This window comes from Parasteatoda tepidariorum, chromosome X1 (assembly GCF_043381705.1).
Source record: "Parasteatoda tepidariorum isolate YZ-2023 chromosome X1, CAS_Ptep_4.0, whole genome shotgun sequence".
Lineage (NCBI taxonomy): Eukaryota > Metazoa > Arthropoda > Arachnida > Araneae > Theridiidae > Parasteatoda > Parasteatoda tepidariorum.
This window is the reverse complement of record NC_092214.1, coordinates 36,531,492-36,544,849: the sequence shown is the minus strand read 5'-3', so window position 1 is coordinate 36,544,849 and position 13,358 is coordinate 36,531,492. Positions and strand designations below refer to the sequence as shown.

The window sequence follows — 13,358 nt, the reverse complement described above, 5'->3', positions numbered from 1 at the left end:
ATGAAGACATTGTAACATGTCTTTACATTTTTTTTTCCTTGGAAAGTTAAATACCATCTCTTTAGAATAAGACTTCAAAAGCGATAATGACTTTCACCAAAGAATAAAAAATAAGAGTGAAAAAACCGCAAGTATCATTACTGAATTTCAAGAACCATTCGAGTCTTTATTTTTTATTGCCAAAAGAGAGCTGGGGGAAAAAAAATCGAAAATTTAAAGGCACATTGTGGGAATAACGTACAAGTCGTTGCCAAACAATAAAGTAAAACTTCTCCACTAATGGGAAAGTGCTATGATCAAGATATCGAAAGATGTTTTAACATAATTAACTTTAGAGGGAAAACGAAAACAACGAAAAAGGAACAACGAAAAATTTAATTCAATACTTCAATCGAAAATAAATGGCAGAATTCTCAACTTATATAGACACATTGATCGCATCTAATCGAGTATTGCATGAATACTATCATATACAAGTGCTTATAAGTTATGTTAATATGACAAAGATACATATCGCTCATTTCATTTATAGTTAAAATGAGTATCGCGTCCTAATTTGAAACCAGCCATTCATGCCACGAGAACAACAAAAATAAAATAATTAGTTTAATTATAGGATTAGTAAGTTAGTGTTTGAATATTTTGAGCTTTCATTTCGTCATTTTGCCCCGTCCTTTTTTCTTTTCATGGCAAATGCGAATATTAAAAATTCGACTTATTACTGTCGATTAAATAATAAGTATTTAGTAAACTTCAATACTTTTTTTTAACATTTTAAGTTAACTATAAAATGACTTAACATTAACAAATCTTGTTTTGAAGTTTAAATCCAGATTGAAACAATTGAAAAATTCATAACTAAATACAATAAAGGATTTGTTCTACTAAAAATAAAGAATACTTAGAAAATTTAAGAATACTTATACTTAGAAATACTTAGAAGAAAAATACTTAAAACTGAGTCGCTTGCTTCAAAAAAATTTTATCTAGGAAATAAGAGTTCAGATTACTTTTTTTGATTTTTCCTTTCTTTGAACAAAAAATGCCTCATCACTGCATAAAATAATTTTCATTTTTAACATTCCAGCTTTCGTGTAAACTTTAAAAAAAAAATTTATTCTGGATTAAACTGATTCTGGAAGGTAATAGAATCTACTTTATTTTATGATTGAACAGATTTCTAAGTAAATAAATAATTGGTATACTGCCAAAAATGACCAAATCAAAAGTGTAATACTGATAAACACTGATCAAATACTGTTAGCTGATGTGATTCTGATCTAAAAGACCTGATCATTTTTGATACAAGTTAATAGGTAAATTAACTTGCAATATAAATTTGACCTTAAATTTGTCTCTAAAAAAAAGAAGACACTTAGACGATTTGGAAACCATATAGTGTCATGTCTCTCAAAATAAAATTGTGTTTTTAATATATTTTTTCAGTTTTTATATTTTAGTTTTGATAATGAAAAGAAAAATTGTTAAATAATACAAGATTTACTTCAAGAGAAATTTGTAACTGTTAATGGTTACGTTTTTGCAACCGAAACCCAATTACAAGAGTAATTTCTAGAAATTAACTTTCTCGAATCAAAATTAATCATTATTCTGAGACATTATTTAAAAAAAAAACTTTCTATATAAATTTAGGTTAACTGCTTAACATTTATTGTAAACGATAAAAAAAAAAAATCTACAACAGTCTAATCAGCCACTACATCTGGTTCGTAACAAATTAAACAATACCAATTAAAAATAAAAGAGAAAATTAAAAGTGTGTATAAAAAATTCCGATGAATAATTTTAATAAAACTGTTTTCATTGAACATTTTAAATGGATTAACCTGAAACGAATGTGAAATCTTGTTTAAGTTCCGACAAGGAAAAAAATCACATGCCACGCCCTTAATAAGTACTCGTTGCACATTATATGTTTGAAAAGCCTTGACACACTGTATCAGAACAGACTGACCCCTAAACCAGAATATCGCCAGGATTCGTAAATGGCTAGATGAAAGTGACTTATAATTTTTAAATGATAGATTTAGACATTCGTATCTATCTAACTTTGTGATACTATATTTAAAACAGGAACATCCCAAGCCAATGATACTATTCTTTAGTTTTTTAATTTTAATAAAAATACATAATGGAAATAGGGTGACAGTCGGATTTTCATATTTTAAAGCTACAGATTTTATTGGGCAAATAGCCAATATAATAAATGACACTACATCAATTATAATATTTACTAAAAGTTATGAAAAAATTTTATCTTTTTTTCAGGTGTTGATCTGTTACATGAAAAAAAATTTCCATCGATTTAAATTGTAGCATAACCAAGACTAAATGGATAAATTTCAATATGTGTTAGTATTTAAAGGGCTTTGGGCAAAACAGTGATAAGCCAAATTTTCCCAAACGGTGACATTTTACATAAAATTGGTTTTTGACATTGTTTTTAGATTGGTATTTTACAAGTTTTCGGAATTTTTTTTTTAGGTAATACAAGGTTCCCACTTATTTCAGAAAAAAAAAATTCTGACTTTTCTAGGTATTTACGAAAAGATACAATTTAAATCCAGACAACTTACACAGGAAAACTGATTTTTTTTTCTTCAATTTGTTACGTCAAATATTGGATTTTGTAAGCAAAAGAATATCTTTGAATTAGGATGGAAGCATAGAAAGTTCCACTAAAAAGTGGAATTTTTACAACAAATAATTATAACAGATGTTAGAATTATTTAAATCGAATCTCAATAACTGATTACTGTTACTGACATTTCGAAGACAAGTTTTTTTACAAAACTCAGAACTTTCCAGGTTTTTGCACAAAAAATGCAACTTTCTCCGACTATTCCCAGCTTTTTAGAGTCAAAATACAATTCCAGGTTTTCCTGTAATTCCTGAACCTAATAGCAAAATAGCTTGTAATAGCAAAAGCACATGACACAGAAAATCTTATATTGCCCATGTGAAACTCGTTGTGCTTTTTCCAAAAAATTCTCTTAAAAAATGCTCGTATTAAAAATGCTCTTCTTAAAAATTGCGGCTTATAAAAAAAAAATTCAATATTTGGCAAATGAGATTTTGAGTTCCTTATTTAGGTATTCCATTACATTTCAGATAAGAGTAATCACATTTAATTAAAGTTGTAAGAAAAACTGGCAAAATATTAATATTTAGTTTTTGAAACTCGTTTTGAAGGTTAAATAAATCAAACATTTTTAAGAAGATGGGTATGTGGTCAACCTAAAGAAGAAAAAAAAAAAAAGATTTTCACATCATAAATTTAGTCAAAGTACATATTACTTTGCATGAAAACAAGTATATTTTTTTGTCGCTTAAGTTAATAAACTAGCTTTCAAACTAACTTCAACCCAAGTTACGTATAAGAACTACAAGAACACACCTCTATATTTTGTGGTAAAAAGAGAATACTTAATGGAAAGGAAAAACCACCGAATCAAAACCAGGCGGCCTTGGACTACAGCCGCCAGTGGCCATTTAGATAGAAAATCTTAACAGCTGTAAACTGAGAATAGGTTAATTTCAGATTTTTCTTCCCTTATATATATATTTTTTTATCCCATCCCTAAGTTGATTTTTTAGGAGATTGTGCTCTGAATTCGAAAACAGGTTGTTAATCAAAAAGGCGGTAAAAAAGAGTTAGACTACCCAGAAACTATATTTATCAGTACAGTTGGACCTACTTATAACGAACCCATATTTAACGAGATTCCGGATTTGGTGAGGAAAATGTAGTTATGTTAGGTATGATTTTATAAATACATATAATGTACTCTATTAGTGAGCAATCTTTTCTTACCTATAATTTCTTCCCGGATTCAAATTGTCGCAAAATTTGAAAGCATGAAAAATCATTAAAAAAAATTTTAAACATTTTTAAAAAGAGGAAAGGAAAATGATATGAGCTACTCGAAAAAAGAATTTACTTTAAAACACTGTCACAAAATTCTAGAAACAGTTCTTTGAAGTTATGAAAAATGCAAATGAAATATTTAATTCAGCGTGGAACCTTGGAATTAAATGGAAGGGTCACATGGGTTCCATGAGTTAAAATTTTTAAATCAGTAATAATTTGTGAAACTTGTGTACATAGATTTTTATCAAAACAATAAACCGTAATTTATTTGATAGTTTGGTTATCTTCATGAAATTATTTAAGTAAAATGCCAGTAAAAAATTGCCTCAGTACTTCTCGTCGAACTTGTCAATTGAAAATAAAACGGCCAAATTCAAGAACAATTATGTTTCTTTGAAAACTATAATCAGAGTTCTTTTTTGAAAACAATAATTCAGCTTATTTTATTTATTTGTAGGTAAAGTATGTACCAAAAACAAATTCAGAACTAAACTGGATACAGGCCTGCGAATTCTACTATCACCGTTGTTGAACAGCCGACGCAATTTTGAGTCTACGACTACCAATGTTCGACTCCGTAGCCTTGTAATTTTGAACCCAAACTAGAAGACAAGGGAACTTCTTAATCAAGTATTCAGAGAAATTTGCCTTTAGAGAGGGCTTTTTTGATGGAACCCGCATTTGCGTTACATGGAGGAGAAAACCGCGAAAACCTCACACGGTTAGCCGGACTCTAACCCGCTATCCATCTACCACTGAAGATATCTTACTTCAGAGCTGTGGTTTTTGTGACCCGAGTGCGGAATTTGGAATTCGTATCGATCGACAATAGCTGAGATCCGAAATCGGGTCACTCAATTTGGAGGCGAGTGCTCTATTCCCTGAGCTACCACGACTTCATTCTTCACATTAAATATTATCAAAATAATTAGTCTTTTATTGGTTACTATGTTAACAACTGTTAATGAATTTTTTGTATATATGTGGGGTTCCGCCGAAAGATGCTCGATCATTTAAGGTTCCGTATCCGTAAAAAAAAAATTGGGAACCGTTTATATAATTCATTCAATGTTTTACGTCGAAAAGTAAGCGACACAAATTTTTGTAAAGCTAAATAATCAGCGACAGATGACTTGCACATATCTCAATAAAGATTATCTTAAAGCTATTTACTAAGTTGCCTTTTCATGTTCAAATTTTTTGCACTAACCTTGAATTTAGAGTTAGCGAAACGTTTGTTTTAACGAGCATTTTCTGTTTTAGAGTTCCTCGTTAAATATGGGTTCTATTTTATTGGATCTATGGGTAGTAAAATACTGCTTACAAAAAACGCATTTAAAAGAAATAAAACGAACTCTCTTCAGTGCATTTGAGCGTTATATAGTAAGAAATTACTTAATTTGTGAAAGATATTATACAGTCTTTAAAATCAAAACAGGCTCACGAGTGTTCTTTCTCACAAATTTATGTTTCTAACGAGTATTCTTTCTTACAAATTTATGTTTCTAACGAGTATTTCCTACAAATTTATGTTTCTAACGAGTATTCTTTCTTACAAATTTATGTTTCTACGAGTATTCTTTCTTACAAATTTATATTTCTAACGAGCCAGAAAAGCAGAAAGATACTTTTAGTGTAATTTTATTAATGGGCAGAATGGCGTGAACACAGTAGCAGATCATTTGTGAGGTAGCATGATCCCACATCTATTTAAAATATTAAATAGATTTGTGACAATGAATGAAAAGTTATGGTTAAAATATGTGGTGATTAAAATGGTAAAAAATTGGGAAAAATAATAGAACGATGAAAATCAGACTAAACATTGACCAAATTAGTCATAACTCTGAGAGATCGAAAAATAAAGTCAGGTGCTTAGAGCTAATTATACAAAAGCATAGAAATATTAAAAATTATATTAAACTAAAACAAGCTAAATCTGGAAAAATGGATTAAAAATTTACACTACTGAATTTCACACGTAATTTTTTATAATTATTTTATTAATAGAAAATTAAATTCATTTCGTTATTAATTAATTAATTAATTAATAGAATAGAATTAATAGAAAAATAAATTCATTTGTAAAAAAAACTATGAAACAATTTTGTTTGTTGAAGTTAAAAGCACATGTTGCATTTTGTATGACTGATTGAATGTAGGGTTTAATGGCACAAAGCATTTTGTATGACATTATATATGTCAGTATCATGTTATGTAGCCACGGTGAGAATTGGTTATAATCATTTACTTGACTTAAACAAGTGATCATTAGATGAATTACTATCCTATGAGTATTTCTCACATTTAAATGAACAAAAATACTTCCTGAACAAAAACTTTGAATTAACGAAACAACTTTGAATCTCGAACAGAAACCATTTCAAAAAAGAAGAACAGAAAGAAAGACTGAACTAATTTCCATAACTACAAAACAAATTCCTTGTCAAATGGTTAAAAGCAGCAATTTTTTTTTCCAACATTAAATATGCCAGACATCAAATAATGTAACATGTAACTAAAGTGTGAATGATTTGGTTACAATTCCCGAAATGACTTAAACAAATGATGTTCATACAATACAAGAATTACTTGTCCCTGTAATATGTCTCTCATTAACGATTCATAGGCATGTACTGAGTAAGGTACATTAACTGAACCGAAACAAAATCACAGGCGTTATCAGATAGCGCGAAGTCAACATTCCAAAGTTCTTTACGATTGTTCGACCTACTGAAAAAGTTAGGAGGAAAAAAATGTTAAGTCGACAACAGAAATTCAACTTTGAATGGTAATTACGCAGAGCTGTAAAGCAGAACCTAAAGTAAAAGCGAAAAAATAATTCTTACAAGGAAATGTATAAAAATATACACTGAAACTGTTGTTTGGTTTTTACATTATAAACAGCTTTCGAATATACCTTTTAAAAAAACGATCGAATCAAGTTTGAAAAATTGAAATCAAAAGTTAAATCGTTTAAAGATAAATCTGTTCGCAGACGTAACACATTTCCACTTTGTTTTCCTGCATGAAATCGAGATCTTTGAAATTTCTACTGTTATTACTTGCAATAAAGCCCGCACGATGTATTGACATTGCTTTAAAATAAGTTTGAGCAGCATTTTAATGATTCAAAACTATTTTTATTACTTATTTTCTGAACTTTTTTAAGTATTAAAAAAACTAATACTGGTTTTTCTGGTCTAATTTTAATTTATTTGTTACTTTACTTTCACAGCGGAGCAGCATTTGGAAATATTATAAAAAAGAAAAAAAGGGAAGTAGTACTAAAAAGGATTCAATCTTGTATCAAATAAAAGGAGCTGGAACCCAGACAGGGGGGTCTAAATTCTCCCATACTCCAAAGCTCTTTTAGTTTTTTAATTTTTTTTTCTTCAGTCTTAAATTTCTCAGGCTTAAAATAAAATTTAAAAAAAAAAAATTTTTCAATTTCAATTTCTGGATGATTTTACAAATACAGATAATTAGTGTCTAACCAATTAATTTGATTTTGTTTTGAATTATGTTATGCAATATATTTTCATTCTAATATCTAATAATTACAGCATATTAATCATACTATTATCTAAAATTTATTTTACTTTTTATAATCAAAATACTAGGTTCCTTTAAATAATAATTAATCCTCCTTTCTGCCATAAAAATTTCAAATTAAAATCTTAAACTCATAAGTGCGCAAAGTAAAACTGCCGGGGCTTTAGCGGAGCTGGAACCGGAACTTTATTTATTAACTGGGAGTGGAGCTGAAGCATCAAAAGTTTCTTCGGCTCCGGTTCCCTGATCAAATTTCAATGACGATCATTAATATGCTTATTGACATATTATTAAAATCATTAGTAAATCACATATTAGTAAATTAATGAGTTTTTTTCCTCAACAGTTTTAAATCAATAACGGTAAAAGAAAAACTGAAGGCGTTCGAAATATGCTTCTTAAATCATTTCAAACTTTACTTGATTTCAACTAAATATATTTCATTTAGAAAAGTATTGATCTAGATTATATAAGATTTATTATACGTTTAAAGTCAACTGCAGTCTCAACTTTTTCTGCTATAGAACGGATGTTTGATAACAATTACGAAAAAAAGTAAGTTTTTTAAAAATCCATCTTGTTTTCGGTGCAAGAAAGAAAAAAGAAAAGAAAGAAGTTTGTCTCCACCCCTTAAAATTAATAAGCGCTTACAACTGTGGGGTAGGGTAAGGGCTCCGTTACCAAAACAATTTTTCTTTTTTTTTTTTTTTTTTCCTCCCTTACGCGATTGCTGTTGGCAAGAGAGGCACACAGTGGCCAGGTGTTCTGCTCATAGATTTCATTGGTAAGTAGCAGAGTCGTGTTAACAGATTACGCAAAGAATATGCAGCAGAGTCGTGTTAACTGATTACGCAAAGAATATAACACATACGTTAGTTTTTCCTGATCCAAAAGAATCTAGCATATACTGATTTACGATTTTTTTTTTCTTTACACGCAATTAAATGCTTTTTCAATTATTGAAAACTTGAAATTTCGATAGCAAATAATTGCGTAGCTTCTATTATTATTAGAAACTTATGGAACCAATTTATAAGGTTAAATATATTTATTAGCAGGGTGACTTTACATTTTGATATGCAGTATGGAAGAGAAAGTATTAAACATTGGAAATTGTTTCGTATACAGGGTGTTCCGTAAAGACCGCCTTTAGTATGTATTTTTATATTTTTTATTATCAAAAATGAGAACACAAAGTACATCAGGGGTTGTAAATTATTATTTAATGGAGGAAACAACTAAAACTTCAAAATTGACGATAAAACTTCAAAATTGAATGGCGATTATTAGAAATAACTTAAAGTTTCAACCTGCTTTAGTGTTTATTACATCAGTTAGTTTTTTATTAGAAAAAACTTTGTTTCTATTTTTGAAAAGAATTCTAAAAATGCATATTAAGGGTGAGATGGTCTTTACAGAATACAGACAGCAACACTGCCATACAAATAGAAATTTTTAAATTTCATATATATTGCTTGAAGAATAACTGTTAATTTCAATAGTTAATTAAATTTTATATATATTCTTGAAAGCTAGACCACAACAGAAAAAATTTATGCAGTGATATTTCTTGCTGGGCAGAGACGGAATTTTTCTTACGCTTCTTTAAAAACAGAAATGACAAAATGCTGAAATTAGCAAACATATTGTAACTACGTAATTCAAAACTTTATAAATAACGTCTTTATTTAAATTATTTTTATTAAGACCTTCACAAAACACATAAATTTAAATCGTGACAAGGTACAAGTTTCCTCATAGCTTCAAAAAGCAATTAAAAAAATCATTTTGGGGAAATAATGACTTTGAAGAAGGAAAATTTTGCAAATTAGAAGAAAAAAAGTACCGTAAGACGTGCGCAAAGGAACCTAAAAACGCATGGAAAAAGTTTCTTTTTTATTACATTGGCACTAAGCCAGAAGTAAGACAACCCATTTTGCATTCGAAAAATCGCGTAATCAGGCGTAGTAAACTTCACAACTCATCAATAAATACTACCTAGTATTATTTTAAATAGTGTAGATGGCAAATATTTTTGTTTGTTCTTCATAGAAGCATAAAAATGTTCAATTGTTTTAAGCGACAAATTTAGCCAGGCAACAAGATAAAAATTATTGCAAAATTATTATTTGCAAAATATTTAGCGCAATCAGACGACGAAGCAAACAGGAAAAACTCAATGCTAACTAGTATTAATTTTAAATAATGTAAATCGCAAATAAATAAATATATATATTTCTTATTTATAGAAACATAAGAATTCAGAAAATTTATCAAGGATAATCAATTTTATTTCTTTTAAGTGACACAAATTAAACTAGGCAATAAATAAAATATTTATTTAATCGCATATTTATTTATTGCATAACCAGGCGTAGTAAACACAAACTCATCAATATTACAATATATTTCTCAATCATGTAAAACGCAAAAAAAAAAAAATTTGTCCTTTATAGAAGCATAAAAATTCAGAAAATTTATCAAGAATTAATAATTTTATTTCTTTTAAGTGACACAAATTAAAGGCAGGCGATAGGGGAAAAAAATTATTTAATTTTTAATTATTTTGAGAATAATTTTAAAAAAATATTCTCAGTAAAAATCAAACGAGATTTTGAAGATATTTCTAAGAGCATACTTATTTGTCCAATTCTAACTGACAAAATAACCCTAGTCAATAACTTTACTTATTTTTATTTTTGCTTAAATTTTACAGCTTATTAAAGTTAATTATTTACAAAAAGAATAAATACACTCTCTCATATCATGAATTTTAAGAGTCAAGAATATCACAAATGTATTACACAAAACAGAAAGAAGCGACTAAACAAGCACTGTTAATCCATTGCAGTCGGTTGTAAGTCTGCATAAATAGAGTACGACCGTAAAGGATTAAGCAACACATAGCGATTATATCTCGAGTAGTCTCGCCCTCGTGCCACAGGTCTGATTCGAACCTCGGGACGGGCAAGGTTGACTCAGCTTTTCAACCCTTCAGTGAGTCGATAAAATGAGTACCAAGTATGCTTGGAGACAAAACACTAGGGATTCCACGTTCGGCTGACCCCTCAACCGGAACATCTGCTCTTACACCCCAGAGCTCAAGGTCAAGAAAACTGAGATGTGCACAGTCGGCCTTGGCCCTCTTATGGTCTGTCGCGCCACTGAGTTTAGTTTTGTAGCGATTGTATCTTCGAGATCAGTTAAAATATTGAGCAGATATAAATCAAGGAAAAAATCAAAATTGTTACGATTTAATAAATCTATTACACATACGAATTTTTCAAGAAATAAGTAACGAAATAGGAAAAATTAAAACAACTAAAAAGATAAACGATAAGATCGAAGTGGGATAAATAAAAACAATTAATAAATAAAAGCTACCGTAACTGCAATTTCTTATAAAAGTTCTCTTTGTACATCCTTAGTATTATATATACTCATGTCATGTCATTCTAAAATATCACAAGTTTTAAACGAAAACAAATTAAAATATAATATTAAGAGGTTGAAAAAGTTATAATGAAAAAATAAACTGTTAAATAAGAAAAAATCAGCTAATTGATAGGTAAAAAAAATCTTAAAAGTATTATACTAAGGGACAGTAGGGGAACAATGTTACAGAACCTGAAAAATAAAAAGGATTCTAGAAATACGTACAATTCCATAATGTAAGGGTATGAGGGCACAGTGCTACAGTGATTTGTTTTGTAAATCTCTTTATAGAAAGTTAACAGTTAAATTTTTAAACACCGCTTAAAAACACTAACACTTTTGAAGTGCAATTCACCTATCCTTGATAGAACTGATCGTGCAATACCAGATTTCTCTATCTCAAAACGTTGTATTAATTGATTCCTCTAAAAAATTCTGTAAAAGTGGAAAAAGATTCTTCGGTATGGATCGTTAATTCTTTGTTTTCATTAAATTGCAACATAGCCAAGGACAAAAACAGTCATTTTCGAAATTACGACGTTTGTTACCGATCCAGAAAAAAAACAGAACCTCTTATTAAGGATACGTAGTTTATTATTTAATACATATCGATGGCGTCAAATCACTATCGAAATTAACCTTTCAAAGGCGGTGAAGAAAAAATTGTCCAGCTTATTTCCGGTTGGAATGTAAACTTTTAAATTTGTCATAGTTTTTATATCTCAAACTGCGTAGTTTTTAGTCAACCATTTTAACTTTCAATTTTAGTCTATAATTCTCTGTCCTGTAAAGGGTTAACCCATTAATGCCTTTATCACATTTTTTCAATGACATTCTGTATATTAAATTTCATGATGTTAATCCTGAGAAAAAAAAATTTATAAACTTTATTTAGAAAATAAATTCGCAGAAATACCAGGTTAACATTGAACCACAATCTAGGAACACTAAACCATAATGTGGAGCAAATTACCAACAACCTTAAAAAGATGCTAAATTGATCCACGATTGCGTACCAGATGAACCATAGTTATAATGAAGTTTAGGAAGTACTATTACATGGTTCAGCTAAGCACCATATTAAGTTTATCGCAACTTTGAACGGTATTATAGTTCAACACACTCCAAAATTTCTAATAGTGCAGTAAAATTTAGGGACACAATTCAAAAAGCCAAATAAATCATCAAAATGTGTGGCTCGAATTGTATTTCTAAAATATTTGTTAAATGCAAATTAATTTATTAATAAATAATCTAGCGTCTTTATTTTTGACATTGTGAAATCCTCTTTCAAGTTGGACTAAATAAATAAAAAGTTGTAGCTGTAGTTCATTTACGTCGCACTAGAGCTGCACAATAGGCTATTGGCGACGGTCTGGGAAACATCCCTGAAGATGATCCGAAGACACGCCAACACAATTTTGATCCTCTGCAGCCGCTTCGGTAGCCAGTAATTAAAAAGACTGCATTACAATCGTTTGATACTTCAAAATATTTACACGAAATAAATACGTAAAAATAATTTAGGTCGGAAAAAAGATTATTTTTGCGAGTTTAAGATGAATTTTTAGCATTATATCTCAATGAACAGTATGCATTAATGGGTTAAATAAGAATATCCACTTTTAAAATTTTAACTATGTTTGCGATTGCAGAAAAAATTTTGCGTCGTATGACAAGCTCAGCATATGCTGTTTCCGTACGCGTATTCTTAAAATCTAAGCTATCAAAATTTATTGCACCGCGAAATAATACAATACCAGCTTACAAAAACTTATTTCAAATTTAATAAATATCAATGATACAACAAAGGATAGGGCAACTAATAAACTAATCGTATATACATCAACGACGCAAACGTAAAAGAGCATTTTTGAAGAATATCTGTAACACTGCTCCCCTCTCTTTAAACAACGTGCTAATAAAAATATTTTGATCTGAAATGCTATAAAAAGCAATCTCTTACGGTAAGATTATGTGTTAAAAAAGCTAAGCAATTTTTCAAAATTAGATTTTATTAACTGAACAAACTTGATATCTTACCTGACCTGCCAAAATTCAATGGTTGAGCTTCTAGATTACATTTCGAAAATATATTTTACCATTGAATGGCTCTAGAAGCAGTGCTGTAGCACTGTACCCTTGTGAAACACTGTTTTCCCACTGCCCTCGGAAACACTGTACCAATTTTAATACTTAATCTTCAAAAGCTGACAAATCCAAAACATGTTTAATTATAATTACTCCCAAGATTGTTAGTTATACAGAAATGCCAACTGCTCTGGACATACCAAAATAATTTTTTTTTTTTTTTTTTTTTTTTTTTTTTTTTTTTTTTTTTTTTTTNTTTTTTTTTTTTTTTTTTTTTTTTTTTTAAACGGTAAATAACTACAAATTAAATTTTGCAAATATCTGACTATTTTTGCTTGCTTTTTAAAAGGTATAGCATGACATAACTACTATAAAGTGGTGAATT

The 13,358-nt window shown here is 29.1% G+C and overlaps 1 protein-coding gene and 1 long non-coding RNA gene across 3 annotated transcripts in view; one reads left to right on the top strand and one right to left on the bottom strand.

Moving 5' to 3' along the window:
- LOC139427112 (uncharacterized) overlaps window positions 1–13,358 on the top strand; it is a 190,629-nt gene that overhangs the window by 165,928 nt on the left and 11,343 nt on the right. The gene's annotated exons all lie outside the window — the stretch shown is intronic.
- The window catches only part of LOC107448985 (uncharacterized protein DDB_G0283357), a 170,862-nt gene that overhangs the window by 150,475 nt on the left and 7,029 nt on the right, over window positions 1–13,358 (bottom strand). The gene's annotated exons all lie outside the window — the stretch shown is intronic.